Consider the following 21,338-nt stretch of genomic DNA (forward strand, 5'->3'; position numbering starts at 1 on the left):
CTGCTTAGAATGCTATGAGGATACTTGAGTAGGGAAATATGGTTGGCAGATACTGGGTCACTAGTAAAAGGTAGGTAGATTTGTGTGTTATAATTCATCAATTGAAACCCTTGAAAATTAATCAGCCCCAGAGATCCAAATGGAATTTGGAACATTGCTCCTTTGATCTACAGCAACAGAGCTTGTTTCCCAGGGATCCTTTACTTCTTGATGGAGACAAGGTTAGAGACTTTGAGGTTACAGGTATGTGTAGGGAGGGGCAGTAGGGATAGCAATATATATCATCATTATAATCATCATAGCTAGCATGTACATAGTGCTTTACAACTAATATCTCATATGATCCTCATAACAACCTTGAGAGGTAGATGCTATTCAGATCCCTATATTACAGATGAGGAAACTAGGGCAGATAGATATTAAGTAACTTGCTTGGAGTCACAAAACTTGTATTTGATGCGAGACGTGAATGCATATATTTTGGATTCCAAGTCCTCTTCTCCATCCAGTGCTTCACCTAGCTGCCTATTGCCTGCTCTATGTTTTGGTGCAACAAGAATACTACTCCGATGGCAGAGTTCTATGCGATTTGATGACCTCTGGTCATCCTCATCACACTCCTTTGTGAATCTTGATTATGTCATCTGTGGTGTCAGCTGTTTTCCAGCCTCATAGTATATGTTAATCTGATTCCCAAAGTCATCGACACTGATCAAATATAAAAGATTAAATGTGCATATAGAAACCTTAAAGTGACAAAAAAGGTGAGCTATGATATGGTGTATTTACTGGGTCAAATCAAGGAAAAATAAACTGAATGATATAGGAATGAAAAATAAGTAAAAGATCTATGGTGTAGGAAGAGGATTGAACTTGGAGTTACAGAATCTGAGTTCAAATGCCAGCTCTGTCACTTAACACCTATGCAAGCTTCACCCTTGGGGGCTTTAGTCTCTTTATCTATAAAATGTGTATTTCATATAGAGATTCACTCTCTCTGTGTCTGTCTGTCTCTCTGTCTCTTTCTCTCTCGCTATAGCTCTCTGTCTCTGTCTCTTGGTCTCTCTGTCTCTATCTCCCCCTCCCTCTCTCTTTATATCTATCTACCTATCTATCTGTCTATCTATCTATCTCTCTATCTCTCTATCTATATTATCATCATCACTTGTCTGTCTGCCTGCCTATCTATATTTCCCTGTTTTCATCATCCTGTTAGGTGTAGTTATCTGATATTATTTTGCCAACATGTCAATGATTTAAATTATTATATTTCTGAATTTATCATCTTGGAAAATAACAAATGAAAATTCTCTTCTGAAATAAGAAAAAAGAAAAAAAATGTAAACATATGATTTACCAACATCTACTATCCAACAATTTAGAATTTGTAGCCAATAATACTTTAATGTTTGTGGTTAAAGTTACTATGGTTGTGTCATATTTTGCACAAAACTGTTTTCTCCCTTATGTGTAATTAAATGAACATTTTTCATGGTTTTAGTAAACCAAAATATATCCTTCTGGTCACTTGGTTTACAAATTTTGGATAATATTTATTGAAATGTAACGGTCTATTAGCTTATACCTTAGTTGCATTTTGGGTGGTTTTTCTACTTTCACGCCTTGTACAGACTGTGGATTCCATCTCATATAAGGAATTAGAATGTGTGGGAAAAAAAAAAACAAGAAATTTTCCATATTAACTCTTTCCACAGGAGCCCAAAATTGGAAACTAAGGATGTATCTCCCTATTGGAGAGTGGCTAAATGAATTGTGGTACATAAATGTAAGGAAATATTATCGTGTCATAAAAAGGATGTGACAGATAATTTCACAGGAAACTGTGAAACTCCTCTCCTCCCCTTCTCTTTTTTCCTCTCCTCCTCCCTCCCTCTTCTCTCCCCTTCTCTCCTCTCTTCTTCTTTCTTTTCTCTTCTTTTTTTTCCTTATCCTTTATTTTCCTTCTTTCTCTTCCTTGACTTGCCTTCTCTGGAGTTAGGAATACTTGGGTTTGAATCTAGCCTCAGACACTTACTACCTGTGTGATCCTAAACAAGTCACTTAAGCTTTACATACTTCAATTTTCTCAAGTGTAAAGTGAACATAATGATAGCACCAAACTCCCAGGGTTGTTGTGGGGATCAAATGAGAGAGTATTTATAAAGTGTCCAGCACAGTGCTTGGCACCAGTAGGCACTTAATAAATGCTTCTTTCCTTCCTTCCTAAGTTTTCTTTTCTCCAAGTTAAATGGCTCTAATTCCAAACTCACTGAACTACAATTTGTAGTTTCCATACTCTTCCTTTTTTTGTGGGACTACATTTGACTTTGAGACTTCTGGCTCCTCCTTAACATGTCAAAAATGAAATCTATTAGTCCTTTTAGTATCCTAGGACACAGTTCATAAGGGAATACGTAGTGGAACTCATACAAGCCAATGAGATTCTTTCTTTTCATCTTCTCCCTAACCTTTAAATCTCTTCACAGCCTAGCTCTAGTTTATCTTCCCAAACTTATTTCATGCCATTAACATATATTCTATAGTCTAACCAAATGGTCTACTTGTTGTTTCCCATACTTAGCATTCTATCTCCCGCACAGGCTTCTAAAGGACATCACATTATGGCACACACCCATGGAATTAAAAATGTTTTTCTTTAAGGCAAACATTTAACAAATCATTGATCATAATGTACATTAGTTTTATTCATCAGATTAAATAAACCAAAAGTTAAATAATTTTTTAAATTAACAAATAAACTTTACTTTTAAAATAAAACTTTAAAAATTAGACATAAGATTTAAAACTTTTGCTGTAGTCATAACTAGATATATGCAGTGATATGGTCAAGTTTAATGAGTGAATTATAAAACATTTATTAAGCTCTCTCTATATACATTATATATATATGCACACACACACACACACACACACACACATATATATATATATATATATATATATATATATAGTGCTATGAAAGACTATTTTGTACAATAGGGATATAAATATATAAAAACAACAATAACAGCAAGATAGTTCCTGCCCTAGAAGACCTTCTGAAGGGAAGGAAATGCATACATACATATACATATACATACATGTACATGTGCATGTATGTATATATACACAAATATACATATATACAAATACGCATATACACATATAGACAAATACATAGATATGCATACACAGATACACACATATACACAGATATATTATACACACATATATACATCTATATCTATATCTATCTATCTATCTATCTATCTATCTATCTATCTATGCACACATACACATACACACACCTCTGTGTATCCCCTTACTGGGAAACCACAGGGATGCTGAGTTTATATATAGTTCGGTCAATTAATACATCATTTTAGTAGCTAAAGGTACTATAGATATAATTACTGTGCTAAGAGCAATAAGCGGAACAGGGCAGATTGGGGGAATAGAAGTGGAAGGTGACAAACTGGCCTGGGTGTAAGACTGGATTGCTAATAAGATATGAGGGTGATGGTCTGGACTCTGGGTCTAGCTAGTCCATATGGAAGGCTAAGTGAGCCAGTCTGTACTCAAACACCAATCAACTGGGTCCTAAGGTCCTGGAACAAGGGCCACAGATTCTGGATGTCCAATGCACAAAGGCCAAGATGCTAGAGGACACTAATCCAGGTAGGGCAGATTTAAGGCAGTTGTGGCAGGTTGAAGCTGGTTGGTTAATTGGAATGTAAAGAAGCATGACTTTTGTCTTTAACCAGATAATGAGCTTCCCTAAACTGACCACAACAGATTAAGTTTCTTCAAGAATGAGATATTGTTTGCCAGATGTTATGAACTAAAATTTCTTCTTCAGCTTATGCAATTAACTAACAGAGCCGACTCTTGTACAAAACCATGAGTGAATGAAAGACCTTTTGACATATTGAATTACTTAAAAAAAAACAAGTACCAGTTTTAAAAAGAGTTTCTCACATGAAAAGCTTGTAGTAGGTAACCATGCAAACCATTGAATAGATTCATAATAGGCTGGAAGGTAGAAGGCAGATTTGATTCCTTTATTTTAATCAACCAAGTCTGGTTCTTTAGAGGGCAGTAAGTTCAAACCAAAGCACAGAGAAGGATTCACCCAGAATCACAGACCTCCTTAAGTGTCTGAGATAGAATTTGAATTCAGGTTTTTCTAACTCCAGCTCAGTATTATATTTACTGAGTCACTTAGCTGACTTCTTACATCATCTCTGTCCATATCTAACTTCTGCACTAGTCTCATTACAATCTCAGTTTTACAAGTATGTTATTCAAACCACTGTACAATATCAGTAACCATTGAACCTAGGAATAGGTAAGAGAAAAGAATCATTTAAAATCAGAGTAACACGGAGACTCAAATGTACCAGTAATATGAGTAAACATTTCTCTCTTGAATGAATCAACAGGTCATATTTCTACACGTATTTTTACATTAGCATTGAAAATAGATTGTAAATATTCCGGGTGCCTTTTCTTTGTAGCCAAAAAATTGTGCATGGTTTTCACCCTTGATATTATAGTAACCAAGTTAAAATATGGAGCTTGGAGAGTGGTATTCACTTTGTTTTTACTATATGGAAAATAGGGCACATATATGATGGACTCAGATGAACTTGGAAGAGTTAGTTTCATGGAGAAAGGTCCCTGGCTTTTATTTTAGCCGGGTAAGTTCTTCCTGAAAAAAAAACTTTTGAAAAGTTTTTATAACCTTTTGAAAAGGTTATAAATTGATGGAGTAGTTTTGTAAGAGCAACTGTTTCTAATATGGATACTCATCTTGTGTTTGATAGTAACTTTTAAGACTTCAACTTGGATCCTCCCAAGTTTTCTCTTCACTAGATTCCTTCAACTGACCTTTGCGTACCATGATATCTAGTCTGTTTACCATGCAATTCATCTTCCTCTGGACGCATTCCATTTTGTAAATTTCCTCCTTAATATATGTTGCCTAGAACTGAGTATAATACTCCAGATGTATTTTGACTAGACTTGAACATAATTGAACCCTCATTTCCATTCTTCTAGGCACTATACTTTGCCTAAATTTATGTTATCATTTTTGGCTATCTCGTGTGTGTGTTGAATTTGCAACCCATTAAAGTCCCCAAATCCTTTTTCACAGGAACTCTTTTATAGGCAGATTTCCCCTGTTACTCTTGCTGAATTAATCTCCTGAATCCTCGTGTAGAACTTGGAGCATGCTAATTCTAGTGATGTTTCCATTACAGCAGGGGTTCTTAACCTGGGGTCCATCTGTGAACTTATTTTTTGCTTAATATTTTGAGAACTGTTTTACACCCCTGACTTCCTTTGCAAGCCTATTTTTTTATTTTATGCCTTTTAAAAAAATTCTGAGAAAGGATGCATAGTCTTCACCAGATTGTCAAAGGGGTCCATGACATAAAAAAGGTAAAAAAAAATTCACTATACTACACTATCTAGGTTTGTGCTGGAGCCAGCCCATACCAGCTGGGGAGAGCCTATTGCTAAATGTTCAGTGTGAGCATTTAAATCTTAGAAATCAGCAAAGGTTACACATCAGGGCTTGATTTGCTAATTGCCTGGAATTAAGAAAGTAATGGAGAAAATGTTAATAATGCAGATTAAATTGAAAAGTTTCATGTATACATGCATACAGGTCACCCCACCCCAACTTTTCTGGAGAGTCTATTGTTAAACATTTACCAACACACTTTTAACTATGACAAACAAAACAAACCTATAATTCATATTGTTTTGGTGCTAGTACATGTGCTAGTATGCCGTGATATATGACATGATACAACATGATATGATATGAGACATATGTGTGTATATATGTATATATACTATGTGTATATATATGTGTGTATATATATGTATACATATGTATGTATACATATATACATACATACATACACACACACACATACATATACACACGTACATAGACACATACAGTAAACAAGTGTGACATAGGGACAAGCCCATTGTATCTTGAGCTAGAAGACCTAGGCTCAAAAATTGACTCTGGCATTTGCTACCTTGGACAATCAGCTTGCTCAATCTGGGCCTCAGTTTAGTTACCTGAAAAGTGGGAAGGTTGGAAAAGATGATATCAAAAGTCACTGCTAGTTCTGTGTGTATTCCTCCCCCATAACCAAAGGTATATTTTTTAACCCTGAATTATATGATTATAGATTTAGAATTGGTAGGGATATTGCAGTTCATTTAGTCCAAATGCTTCATTTTACAGGTAATATACTGAGGCCCAGAGAGGTTAACCTTTGTTCAAGGTCACACAGGTTAATGGCAGCACCAAAGTTCTTTGATGCCAAAATCATCACTCCTTCTACTGTGCCACTTTTGAGGTATTCAACAAAGAGCTAAAATTCTTCTAATAGAACAATTCAACCAGCTAGAAAACAAACACACTGGAAAATCAGGATCTTTTCAAATCAGCATTCTGGTTTTAGGATTGACCCTTAAACTTAAGTCTCTGCTAAAGTACTACTCTAATATCTCATTGTGACATTAAAGTCACCCAGAGTCCTTGAAGGCAATGGCAGAGGAGCCCAAGCTCTCCTAACTTCTTCCAAGATACAAAGGCTTTAAGTACAGGCCTAGGCATAACTAATTAGCCTTTGACAATCAGAATTAGGAGAATGATTACCACAGTACTGTAAAGGAAAGCCTCAAGATTCTTCAGCATATTCAGATTAACTAGCCAATCATGGCTTCAGAAGAATGACAATGAAGCATCCTTATTGCCTGTCTGCAGAGAGGTAGTGGACTACAGTTATGTAATATGTCATGCATTGGCAGATATGACCAATGCACTGATTTGTTTTGCTCTAGTTGGTTGGAAATATATTTATATATACATATAAAAACATAAATATATTTACATATATAAATGTACATGTATATGTATATATTTCTGTTATACATTATATAAGGCAAGATACATGCAAATACATATATACATATTTACAATATATGCCTATGTACACACATCACATATATAATGTGTGTACATGTATGATAGTATAGCAAAGTTACACTCGATAGTTCTTACCAACATGTACTTTGTCCTCTGGATTGGCAGGCCATTTTTTTGCCTAGTCTGTGATTTGAATGTAGGCATAAAATCAGAACACATATAGCTAAAAGTGACAACTATCTCCACTGTGAGCTTAAATGGACTTTTGGGTGAAATATAAGGGATTTAATATTCATAAGTTACAAAAGGTTGGATGGTCTTGATGCCAACACATATGGAACCATTACATAATCAGACAAGAATACATTCCAACTTTAATATAAGCTTAATTTTTGAATTTTTAAATGGCATCAGTGCAAATTACATGGAAATACCTAAAGCAATTTGAAATTGTTCTTTACAAAAGGTAATTTTCCACAAATAGTTATAGAATATTAGTGCTTAGTAAGGTCAAACTAGTCCACTGTCATTCTTGATTATGCTTTTCCATATTCCAAATTAACAGGAAATTCACTTGTATTAACACAATAACTTCTGTTGTTTTCAGAGTCTGATAGCTACTCAGCCATCTGCTCCAGTCATATCTTTGTACCTGGCAATTTAGTTTTAATGGGATGCCTTCGTTAAAACCTGACCTTTTTTTCCCTAACAAAAAAAAGAAAGAAAGGAAATTAGCTTTGTGATTTAATTACAGTTTGGTGAAAGCATTTGGTGATGTTTTAACTATGCTGCTTGATCTCTGCTGAGGCTGCTTATTCTTCAACAAACTTAATAAGACCGCTGAGCCCCTCTTCTCTGCATGTCTGTTGGTGTAGGGAGATTTCATTTGTGTGCTTTCAATTAATGGTGACTGCAAAAATCTTTGCAAGCCTTTAATTACAATAAACTTTAATGTATGCTTTACCCTACACTCCCACTGGTATAGGTTTAGAGACAAATATATTCATTCATTGGAAAAATCCCTAGTGATGGAATACTAGCTTTTTGCCCTCCAAAGTATAATGTAGCTTTAGACTTAAAACTTTAGGATAACAAGGTACGCATGAAAGACTTAGTGAGTAATGCTAAGGTGATAGATTCACTATTTTGTAATAATTCAACATATAAAATTTTACAGGGGAAAGACACCTCTAGTTCTATAAACTGGAGGATGCTGACTGGACATGTTGTTTCACCTTTTTGAGTCTCAGCTTCTTTACCTATAGAATGGGGGAATTGCACTAGATCAGAGATTCCCAGACTGATTTGGCCTACAACCCCCTTTAAAAAAACTTATTAAGTGCCTCTCTGGAAATCTACCCTCTTTAACCCTTTAACAGTTTTTTTTTTAAATTTGCATCATTTCAAAAAAATATATTTTTTAAGTAATGCATCTTTAACTTAATAATTTCTTGTAAATTTATGGGTTTTTTCCTGCATTGAAATTTTGATGATATTGCATCATGTAATTGTATAGTGTTATATTGTAAACAAGTCATTACCTGTACACATTCTTTTTTTTAAGGGGTCAACAATCTTGCTTTAACTACAGATAAGTAGAAAATACAAGCAGAGAAATTAGCACAGAGATTCAACAGTCAGGGCTCCAACTGTCTGAACAAAATAATATAACCACCTACATACACCCCCGGATAAGGTGAACACAAACATCTGAGTAGTGTGTGTGTTTTGGGGGGGGTGCTCTTAACAAATGGCTACTCAGTGTCCCATCTAGGGAATCAAAATTTCCTTCTCCTGAGCAAGTCCCCAAAGCAAAATCTCACCTCCGAATATATATACACTTTTGGCTAATAGGCTCAGACTCAGTGCCTAATTAGCTTAGTACCAAAAGGTGTGAAAGTCTTCCTACAAGCAAGCTTCCCCTAAGCAAGCTTTCCCTTAGGCAAGTTCCTCCCCAAAAGAGCTCTGTGTAACTAAAGATGTATCATTAATAGCTGTGAGCTGCGCCAGAGATCAAAGCAGCAAGGTATCCATGACTGAAATACCTGTGTTCTTTTAGACCTGAGAACATGGCCCCTGTTCCAGGAAAAAAGGGGACACATGTGGTCACATAGGTCTATTAATGGTTGGGGAAGATCTTCCTATTCCATTAACATTACACCATAGAAGTGGATCATCTTTTTATTTTTTTTAAATTTAATTTATTTAATATATTTTGTTTTAAGCACTGATTTTCACAAGAGTTTGAATTATGAATTTTCTCCCCATTTCTACCCTCCCACCCACTCCAAGATGGCATATATTCTGGTTGCCCTGTTCCCCAGTCGGCTCTCCCTTCTGTCACCCCACTTCCCTCCCATCCCCCTTTCCTTTCTTCTCTTGTACGGCAAGATAAATTTCTATGCCACATTGCCTGTGTATCTTATTTCCTAGTTGCATGCACAAACTTTTTTTTTGTTTTTGAATGTCTGTTTTTAAACTTTGAGTTCCAAATACTCTCACCTCTTCCCTCCCCACCCACCCTCCCTAAGAAGGCAAGCAATTCAACATAGGCCATGTGCATTATGTAAAACCCTTCCACAATACTCATGTTGTGAAAGACTATGTTTTGTTCCTTCCTAACCTATTCCCCTTTATTGAATTTTCTCTCTTGACCCTGTCCCTTTTCAAAAGTGTTTGTTTTTGATTACCTCCTCCCCCTGTCTGCCCTCCCTTCTATCATCCCCCCTTTTTTATCTTCTTCCTCCTTCTTTCCTGTGGGGTAAGATACCCAATTGAGTGTGTATGGTATTCCCTCCTCAGGTCAAATTGGATGAGAGCAAGATTTACTCATTCCTCCTCACCTGCCCCCTCTTCCCTTCCTTCAGAACTGCTTTTTCTTGCCACTTTTATATGAGGTAGTTTACCCCATTCTATCTCTCCCTTTCTCCCTTTCTTGATATATTCCTCTCTTATCCCTTATTTTGATTTTATATTTATTGATATCATCCCTGCATATTCAACTCACCCTGTGCCCTCTGTCTATAAATACACACACACACACATGTATATATGTATGTGTATATATATATATACACACACATACATACCTACATATATACATCCATACACACATACGTATATACATATATATGCATATTCCTTTCAGCTACTCTGATACTGAGGTCTCATGAATCATACACATCATCATTCCATGTAAGAATGTAAACAAAACAGTTCAACTTTAGTAAGTCCCTTATGATTTCTCTTTCTTGTTTACCTTTTCATGCTTCTCTTGATTCTTGCGTTTGAAAGTCAAATTTTCTATTCAGCTCTGCTCTTTTCACTGAGAAAGCTTGAAAGTCCTCAGTCCTCTATTTTATTGAAAATCCATATTTTGCCTTGGAGCATGATACTCAGTTTTGCTGGGTAGGTGATTCTTGGTTTTAATCCTAGCTCCATTGACCTCCAGAATATCGTATTCCAAGCCCTTCTGTCCCTTAATGTGGAAGCTGCTAGATCCTGTGTTATCCTGATTGTTTTTCCACAATACTCAAATTGTTTCTTTCTGGCTGCTTACAGTATTTTCTCCTTGACCTGGGAGCTATGGAATTTGGCAACAATATTCCTAGGAGTTTTCTTTTTGGGATCTTTTTGAGGAGGCGATTGGTGGATTTTTTCAATTTCTATTTTGCCCTGTGGCTCTAGAATATCAGGGCAGTTCTCCTTGATAATTTCTTGAAAGATAATATCTAGGCTCTTTTTCTGATCATGGCTTTCAGGTAGTGCAGTAATTTTTAAATTATCTCTCCTGGTTCTATTTTCCAGGTCAGTGTTTTTTCCAATGAGATATTTCACATTGTCTTCCACTTTTTCATTCCTTTGGTTCTGTTTTATATTATTTTGCTTTCTCTTCAAGTCAGTAGCTTCCACTTGCTCCAATCTAATTTTTAAGACAGTATTATTATCAGTGGTCTTTTGGACCTCCTTTTCCTTTTGGCTAATTCTGCCTTTCAGGGCATTCTTCTCCTCATAGACTTTTTGGAGCTCTTTTGCCATTTGCATTTGTCTATTTTTTAAGGTGTTGTTTTCTTCAATATTTTTTTCAGTATTTTTTTGGGTCTCCTTTAGTAAGTCATTGGCTTGTTTTTCATGGTTTTTTTTTGCATCATTCTCATTTCTCATTCCAAATTTTCCTCTACTTCTCTAACTCGCTTTTCTAAATCCTTTTTGAGCTCTTCCATAGCCTGAGACCAATTCATGTTTTTCTTGGAGGCTTTTGATTTAGGCTCTTTGACTTTGTTGACTTCTTCTGGCTGTATGTTTTGGTCTTCTTTGTCACCAAAGAAAGATTCCAAAGTCTGAGACTGAATCTGAGTCCATTTTCGCTGCCTGGCCATGTTCCCAGCCAACGTACTTGATCCTTGAGTTTTTCAGCGGGGTATGACTACTTGTAGAGTAAAGAGTACTTGGTTCCAGGCTTGAAGGGATGCACTGTTGATTTCAGAGCTATTTCTATACAGCCAGCTCTGCTACACCAGCACTCCTCCTTCCCCAAGAACCACCAGCCTGGACCTTACTCAGATCTGCAGCAGGTCCTGCACTCCTCCTCTGATTTGCCACTTAATTCCTCCCACCAGGCGGGCCTGCGGCCAGAAGCAACTGTAGTTCTGTAGCTACACCACCCCCGTTTCCCCCGGAGCAGTGGCTGAACCCGGAACTACTTTCACTTGGTCCCCTGCAGCTTTTCCCACTAACCTTCTCTGTTGTCTTTGGTGTTTGTGGGCTGAGAAGTCTGGTAACTCCCGCAGCTCACTGATTCAGGGCGCTAGGGCCTGTTCTGCCTGCTCCCGGTCTGGTTGGTCCTGCCGCCACCCATGCTGGGCTCCGCTCCACTCTGCTCCCAGTTCCGTGCCCGATACACCTCATCCAGCAACCATCCAGGCTGTCCTGGGCTGGATCCCTGCTTCCCTCTGTTATTTTGTGGGTTCTGCAGTTCTAGAATTTGTTCAGAGCCATTTTTTATAGGTTTTCAGAGGGACCTGGCAGGGAGCTCATGTAAGTCCCTGCTTTCCAGCCCCCATCTTGGCTCTGCCCCCAAAGCCATCTGCACATATTCTTGAAGATGCATGCTGGACTTCCTGACAACTTACCACTTGCTTGCCTGATGTCATTGCTTGTTAAGACCTATAGCTGAACTTGACCACTGATCTGTTATAATTTGCATTTTGTGTGTTTATTTGGAAAACAACACAATTACTATGACTTCAGCTCTGTTATACAACAGATGAAACATGTATGAATGGTTTTTCAAAATTTTCTTATGTTTTCTTCTTTCTTTATGCTTCCATACCACCTTATTTTTATTCAACCGCCCTTCCCCCTAGTTGTACCCAAGTCTACTACCACTCCTCTGGATCATTTCAACACCCCCCCCCCCAGGGTGGTATCTTCCACTTTGGGAACTTATGAAGCTTAAGAGATAATTCTTTATTCCAATTTTCTTTTCCTTTAAAAATTATGAATTTTTCATCAACAAACATATAAATATACAAAGAAGAACAACCACAAAAATGGCTCACTATCACTTCTTTCTAGGGATAACCAAGCTACTGAATTGGATTTTCCTGATGAATCTGTCTTCATTTAATCATTGCCTTTCCAAAGCGAGGCACTGTGAGCTTGCCTATAGTAAGCGGTAATCATATATCTTAGCATTAAAAGAGATTGTAGAGGTGATCTAGTCATTTACTCTGAAACATGAGTTCTCATTTCTTCTCTACTTCTTGCAGCATAATGGCTTAGGAGAGTCTGATCTTATCTTGTATTGGCAGAGAAAGTAGCTGACTAGGATCTATATTACTATAGTAATGAACCTCGAATACTTTGAATACATCAACAGAATAGCACAAGGATGTAAAAAAATGTGGGTTGGATCCCACTTCTATTTCAAAGAAACTTTATTGGATTTTAGACTTGGAAATGACATCAATGACTATCCTGGTCAACCCCTTCTTGGAATCCAGATCTTTGGTCTCTAAATGCAGTGGTCTTTGTACTATCTGATACTGCCTGTATGCATAAAAAATATTTCGGCCCATCAGTTTGTTTTTAATGATGAGTAGACCCATAAATGCACTTGACAGTGACACCTTCTAAGTTAGAGGTTCTTAACCTGGGATTTGTTAACTTTGTTTTTTTAACATATAGATAACTTTATTTCAAGATAGTTAGTTTCCCTTGTAATCTTATGCCTTTTATTTTACGCATTTAAATTTTTTTTCCTGAGAAGGTACCTATAGAATTTACCAAACTTTTGCCAAAGGGGCAGAACACACAAAAAAAAGCCAAGAATCTCCCCTTTAAAGGGATGTACTCTGTGGCCTAGTGAGACACTGGCTCAAATGCACCTGGGTTCCTCCTGGAGGTATGTGTGGAGAAGCAGACCTCAAAGAGAGTATTTAAGGTTTTTCTCACTGGCTCTGTTCTTATCATAGATTAAACTTTGTGGAAATCTCTAAAACTTTAAGGACGGCTCATGTGTAAGGTATCCTAAAACCTGGTATCTGTCGCTTCTAGGAAAGGTACTTAGAGTACAATACGGGTATCAGTTATAGGAGACATGTTTATTTCCTCCACCACAGAAAATGTGCAAGTCCAAAAAGGCTCAAAGAATGCATATAGGAAACAAAGAAAGAAACAAAATCACTGGACTCAGCATACTCCTATCAGAATGGAATGATCTTTTGTGATACTGTAGACCTGTTATTTCACATTTTCTTTTTCCATAGACCCAGACTGTGGGAGTGACTAACAAAGTCCAGATGTTGTGGCCAGCCAGGGTATTACTTTCTTCAGTGGTTCAGCTATGGGGTCTTCCTAGTAGTGGTCATCTCATCGGAGAAGCATATTATTAAAGAAATAATCTCCCAGTGGGCAGCCGAATAACTTAGGGACAGTGAAACGCTCAGAATCAGCTAAGATTCTGTCAAGGCTGGAAACATCCATTTCTCAGGATTATTAGTCAATGTCTTGGGCTCAGAGAAGGAAATACAAAGATAGAAGACATCCAGGGAGTTGAAGTTCCTCTCTCTAGCCTGCCCCAGCAAGCATAAACTAATTGTTATTGCACATGCTTCTCAAGCAAATTACCATTGCTTCTAAGGGAATGAAGAGGAGAGAAATATTCCCTCTCCACCTTTTGTTGTAAGTCAAGGCACTAAGAGAAATCCCCCAAATAGAAGTACCTCAAAGAGCTGGAGTTATTTCTCCTCACTCATTTATAGACTGCAGTGTGCGTGCATCCTCCTGACTCAGTTGCTAATTATTTTCAACACAACTTCCAGTCATTGGGGACCAATTTGTAATTATAGTGTCATCCTGATAAGGATTCCAGGAGCCTGAGGGTACACACAGTTGAATGGGAGGTGCCTCAGTCCAGCCAATTAAGGACTTCTCTGATCACCTCCTCAGTGAAAGGCATATTTAACTTAATTTAATTTAGATAATAAACACAAAGCAGTTTGGCCCAATGAATAAAGAGTTGACCTTGGCACTAGAATGATCCTGGGTTCTAGTTCTGATGCATACTGTCTATGAGGTCAAGGGCAAGTGACTCAAATTCTCAATATCTCTCAGAAAATAACTGCATTGAGAGAGAAAGAGAAAAGAAGAGAGAAAAAAGGGGAGAAAGAGAGAGAGAGAGAGAGAGAGACAGAGAGAGACAGAGAGGCAGAGAGACAGAGTTTCTTCACTGGGAGCTCCCTATACTAATTAAATCAGAAGAATACCCCTTCTTCCAAAAAGAAAAAAAGAACAAGCAACTGTAACATTTAAGATAGCATAATTTTGAATCATTAATTTTTTCTTTAAAATGATAAGATCTTAGGGAGCTTGGGCTATATAGTTTCTAAAGCCATGTCCAGCTCTAATATTCTGCATGAGGCCATATGATGAAGTAGTACCAAAAAGGAAGACTTGAACTTAAGTTCCAGGTTTATTCCTTATTTGTTCTGCGAACTGTGAGATATAAATATAATGGGATATCATTGTACCAGAAGACATAACAAAAGGCATAGATCCAGAGAATGCTGAGAAGGATTTCTGGAATGATACTGCATAAAGTGAACAGAACTTGGAGAGGGAAAAATGAAATAATGATCTCAACAATGCAAAAGAAAACAGCTTTTAAAATTCTAAGACCTCTGATCAATACAGTGACCAATAATAATTTCAGAAGGCTGAATGCTTGCTTTGCATCTCTTGGCAGAAGTGAGGGACTAGAGGTGCATAATGAGACATTTATTTTCTGACACAGCCAATGTGTGAATTTGATTTGCTTAACTGTGCAAATGAGGGCTTATATTTGAGAGGGAAGAGTTCTGTGGAAGAGAGTTGTTGAATAGTAATAATGATTAAAAAAAGAAAGAAAAGAAGATTAATGAAACAATTAGCAAAATAGAAAAGAGCAGAAGGAATTTCAGAAGCAGATACATAAAAGCAGGACACATTTGTTACTCTCAAATTCTCAGATGGATCTGCTCTTTCATTAATTTGGGAGATCTCTCCAATTTTGCAGATTGTAGCCCATATATGCCTTATCCATACTGTACTATTCTAGACAGGGTCCTACCATAAGTTTGCCATAGGGCATTCACCCCACTTGTTGGAGGCCTTCCTAGATTTCTCCTCAAGTTTTGGAGGAAGGGGTAGCAGTGGAGCACTCTGGCTTGTTCATCCCTGTCATTCCCCATTATTGCCATGTAACCAATGTCACTTCCCTTTCCATCATATACTTACTTGATGGTGTCTTTTACTCCTCCTCTTTTCTGGAGTTCCTCATTGGTAATATGTTGGAGCCTGCATCTACCTACTATAAGACTCATCATAGCTTCTTATGTTATGCTCATTTTTTAATTCTTTGTTGGCAATTTTATTCCATGTCTTACTGCCATATATTAATTCAAATAATGTTAGTATTTAAAGGATGGGTCTTGGCTTTTATGGGCAGTTTTGGGTCAGTAAAGGACCTTTAGAATTTCCTAAAGGCAATTCAGCCTGCTCCCTACACCTTCAATTCTGGGCCTGATTGTTGTCCAGTTCTATTGTTTATTCCAGATATACATACTGATGGTCATGCTTTAAAGGATTCCCATACAAATACCTATGGAAATCTGGGCAATAGACATTCTCCATTTACTTGGTCTTTCTTGTATGAGTGAACAGGGCAAACTTATTTGTGCGATTACAGATCTCTTCCAGGAGGCTGTTAGGTTTTGATACAATTGTACATTAACTACAAACTAGAACATCTGGAGGACCTCACTACCCACTGGGTGACCTGCTTTTATCTGGACTTGGAGTTCTATCTCCTCTATCCCAAAGAAGACTATACTTAGTGTGCATATATATCTCTGTTTCACTCCATGTCTCGTATTTATTATCAAAGAGATGCTGAGCATGGTTACTTCTATTGTATTTGCCAAGGAATCTTAAGTGACTGATGTATGGATAAGAGACACCTTGTTGCAAAAGAATCTGTAAGAAGACAATTCATCCTAACAAATTAAAATGAATTTTCATAATCAGAACTCAATTATCAGACTTAATCTATGCCAGCTAAGTATAATTTTGTTATCACACTAAATTTTATATACACATAAAATCCTGTAAGTAAGAAAGTACTGTAAGAGAATAAGATCTTCTTTTTCTTTTCTTTATATATTGAAATGTTCTTATTGGTTGATGCTTGTTGAGTTCACGATATTTTTTTTTTTGGTAAATGAGTACTAGTAACATTCATAGATGTTACAGATGATTGGGCGTGGGGGTGGGAAATGTTAAAGTTTGTCTCATCTGACCTCTTCATTTTTAGTGTTGGTTATCTGAACTGGGGTCTGAAGAGATGAAGTGACTTGCAGGCCTAAAAGCCAGCTCTCTGAAGTGAATTCAATGTTCTTTCCACTAATCGATGCATATAAAATAAGTCAATAAATATTTAACAATTGATAAAATTTATATACCACTTTAAGGTTTACAACGTGCTTTACAAATATTTTATTTTTATACAAAATACTTTTATTTTATATTATATTTTACATTATTATCATATATTATAATAATACATTATTATGGTATATTATTGTTATTATTATATTATACTTTTATAATTTTTTTTATTTTATCTTCGCAACAATCATGGGATATTGGTGCATTTATTATTGTCATTTTATGGGTAAGAAAAATGAGCAGGCAAAGGTTAAGGAATTGCTGAGGTCCCATAGCTGGTAAGTGTGTGAGGTCCAATTTAGGGGTCTCTCTGACTCTTGGTCCAACATTATAATCACAGCACCACCTAGATGCCTATTAATTAAGCATGGACCATATGCCAGGGGCAGCTAGGTGGCAGAGTAGAGAGAGCAGTGGGTTTGCATTCAGGAAGACTCACCTTCATAAATTCAAATCTGGCTTCAGATGCATAGTAGCTATGGGACCTTGGGCAAGTTGTTTAATTCTTCCTCAGTTTACTCATCTATAAAATGAGCTGAAAAAGAAAATGGCAAATCACTACAGTATCTTTGCAAAAAAACTCCCCCTAAAACCCAAAGAAAACAAAAAAAAACCCACCACAAACCAAAATGGGGAATCAGACATGATTGACACATCTAAACAACGACAACATATGCCAGGTACCTTTCAAATTACTGATGATATGGGGAAAACCTTATGTGCTTCCTGTCAGGTTAGATGCCTGGTTTCATATGAATTACAATTTTCAATATTATATTTATTCTCCTAATAGTCAAGTCACCTCTTCAATCTGTGCAACTATCACTTTCCCAATTAAACAAAAACTAACACAAACTAGGGCTGTTTAAAACAATAAAAGCAAGGGCAACTCCCCCCCCCCCAACCCAAGTTATATCCTACTTAATAGCAGGACTTTTAATCAAGTTGATCTCATTCTCTTTAAGTACCAACTTAAGTACTTAAATGGTGGTTTACTAGATTGAACTCAATGCAGTGTAAGCAGACAGAACTTTCATTCTAAACATCACCTTGGGGGTTGGGGATTTGTACAAGTTAATAGGATTCTATGAGGAATTTGTTAACTGAAGCTTTGTAAATCCTGCTAAAACAATTTGCTGAATTTGCCCTTTTCAAATGAAGTTTCTGTTGGAACAGGTGTGTACCCTTTTGGCTGAGAGCTCTGAGACTGGATCTGTGCTAATACTAACTCATCAAAGGCAGTTGAGTTACAGCTCTCCAAAAAATCTGCCTATATTCGACTATCTTCATTGCTTCCTGCATCTTATCTGACCTTGTTCCCACTAAGGAGAAGGATAAGTGGGATCTATCTGCCTTGTTGTTCCCACAATCTGGCTAGCAGCTTCTGTGGGGGTATAAGATCCACCCACAGCCAGCACCCAGAAAGCTGCCAACAGCACAGGTTCTTTTGATCTGCTTAACTAAGGAAAGCAAGGTGAAGGGGTTGACAAGCTTACTTTAATTCAGCATATAAATATCATTCACTCAGTTCAGAGGAAAAAGCCAGCACCCTGAACTTCAGAATAAAATACAAATAAATTACAAACATCAACAGACAGACCTTGTCTGATTCAAATCCCAATACATAGTTACCAGAGTCCAACAAAGTCTCAGCATCCGGGTTTACAAGCTGGAGGGCTCCTTAGCTTATCAACACCATCTCAAGAGCCCTGCACAAATAGCTCTGTCCTCTCTTCTCATAGGACTTTAGACGTCATCAAAAGTCATCTGAATGGTGATTGGTTCTTGAGTTGGCCCCTCCCCTTAGGACCCTGGGAGGTTCACATCCACGTAGATTAGGTTAACACCTAATAGGGCATGGCTCTGGAGTTAACACCTCCCCTTAGCCAGCCCCACCTTGGGCCCCACCCCAGTCACCAATCCACACCCACATAGGTTCCACACCTAATAGGGCTTTGGGCCTGGGGCTTAGCACCTAGTAAGGCTTAATGAAATACACTGAGTTACTCAAAGAAAACAAAGGCCATTTTGCTTACCAACACACTTGTTCAGTGCTCAGTCTTTTTGTTGGTAGAATCCAGAGGATTTCCAAATGCAGGGCTGGTTAGTTCATACTTATCAAACCAGTTCCAATTTTTTATTCTATTTTAAAGAAGCAGTGGTGGAACGCAAACTGGGCTAGGGAGAAATTAGGAGATATGGGTTGGAATCCTTCCTTAGACACTTGCTACCATAGTGACCTTGGGCAAATCATTCAACAACTGTGTGCTAAGGTTTCCTAGACTGTGAAATGGGGGTAATAACTTTTGTACTACAGAATTCATGTGCTTATTGTACGGGGTACACTTCATGAATCTTAAAGATCAGAGAGTTGCAGATTAAAAGCTAGAAGCAGTCTTTAAGGTTATCTAGTCCAAATCCTTTATTTTATAAATAGGAAACTGAGAACTAGAGCTATTAAGTGATATGTCTGAGGTCACATGGCTTACAAGTACAGAGGTGGGATTCTGTAATAACAATGTTGTTAGCAGCGACTGTGGCTGTGTAAGACCAATAACACCAGCACACAGAAAGGCTGCGAACACAGGCTCTTTGATCTGCTTTTCTAAGGAAAGCAACTTTAAGAGGTTAACAATCTCAGTTCAATTAAACATACGTATATCATTTACTTAGTTCAGTGGGAAAAGATCAGCCCTTTGAACTTCAGCGCAAATACAAACAGAAATTACAAGAATACATTATAAATAGAGCAAATAACACAAACCAGTCTATCTATAGCAATATATATTTGCCAGAGAAGCACCGACATCTGGGTTATCAAAGCCAGGGAGGCTGTTTCAACAGCTTGCCCAGAGTCTCATCATTCTTTCTATGAGTGTATCTGCAAAAGTCAAATGCCAACCTCAGAGCTCTTATACTTGTTCATGACCCTGAGGCCTGGGGCCAACTTAGCATTTAAGGTGTGAGAAACCAGGGTGTGCGAAAGTTCCTCAACTGCTAGCACCACATCATACACAAATCAGTGACTCCCTTAGTTCAGAGAAACACTCCAAGACAAAAAAGATCCCACTTTACCTGCTCCATTTGAACAAAAGCCAGACTCATTAAAGGCACTTGATAGCCTTAACATCCCAAAAGAGAACAGCAAAAATCCTGCTCTGATTAGCATTACAGATTCTAACCCAGCTTGTCTGACTTTAAAGTTTTTGCTCTTTTTATTTCACTGTGATGCATCTTATGGAAAGAGTAATTGTGATTTATTGATGCAAGGATAAGTGAAAAACCAACAGAAACTTGAAATCTCTTTGGGAGGATTGAGAGAGAGAGAGAGAGAGAGACCGAGAGAGACTGAGAGAGACCGAGAGAGACAGAGACAGAGGGAGAGACACAGAGACAGAGATAAAGACAGAAAGACAGAGACAGAGAGACAGGCAGAGACAGAGGTAGACAGAGAGATAGAGACAGACAGATTGACAGAGAGAAACTGACAGAAACAGAGACAGAGACAGAAAAACAGAGACAAAAGCAGAGAGACAGAGACAGAAACAGGGAGAGACAGAGACAGAGACAAATGGAGAGAGGAGAGAATCAGAAAGAGATACGCAGAGACAAAGAGTTGATACCTAGTTACATTGTACTCTGTGCTAGTCAGATCACACCTGGAATTGAGTGTAGTGAGAAGGACTTATATGAACAGCAGCATGCCTAGTGCATAGAAAACCAAAGCATAAGCAAGCTCCAAACCATACTATATGACAGTGAATTGAAGGTATTGAGCATGTTTAAGATAGAGAAGACTGGGAAAAGAGACACCTTAAGTATTTTAAATATGCAAAAGATAATGTGTGGAGCATAGTTGGTGCTTAATAAATGTTTATTCACTGACTGATAGTTGAAAAACCCCAAAGGGCTAGTAGAGAGGAATAGTCTTGCTTTAAATACATGTTATCTTTGTAATCATTATCATCCATGAAATTTAGTATCCTTTATTCTCCTTTGCACATTCTTGGATCCTACCAAACCGGTTTTCTTGTTCCTTTTGTCTTTTTGAAGTGCCTCAAACAGGCACTTGGTCTTCCACCTCTATGTCTTTTTATAGGCTGTGTTTCCCTCATCCTAGGTCTAGAATATAGTCCCTCCTCACCTCTGCCAACGCTTTCTACATGAGGACTTCTGATTCTCCAGCTGCTAATTTAATCCTTAAACAAATTAACATGTACTTATTCTGTGTATATACTTAAACTGTTTCAGTATTTGAGAAAACATGATAGAATGGAAGTTTCTTAAAGGATGAGACTTCAATAGTGTCTTTGTATCCCCAGTTCCTGGCACACAGTAGGTTCTCATTAAATACTTTATGATTGATCTATTATACTTTGTTTACATCACTTAA

Source organism: Trichosurus vulpecula, chromosome 5 (assembly GCF_011100635.1).
Source record: "Trichosurus vulpecula isolate mTriVul1 chromosome 5, mTriVul1.pri, whole genome shotgun sequence".
In the NCBI taxonomy this organism is placed as follows: domain Eukaryota; kingdom Metazoa; phylum Chordata; class Mammalia; order Diprotodontia; family Phalangeridae; genus Trichosurus; species Trichosurus vulpecula.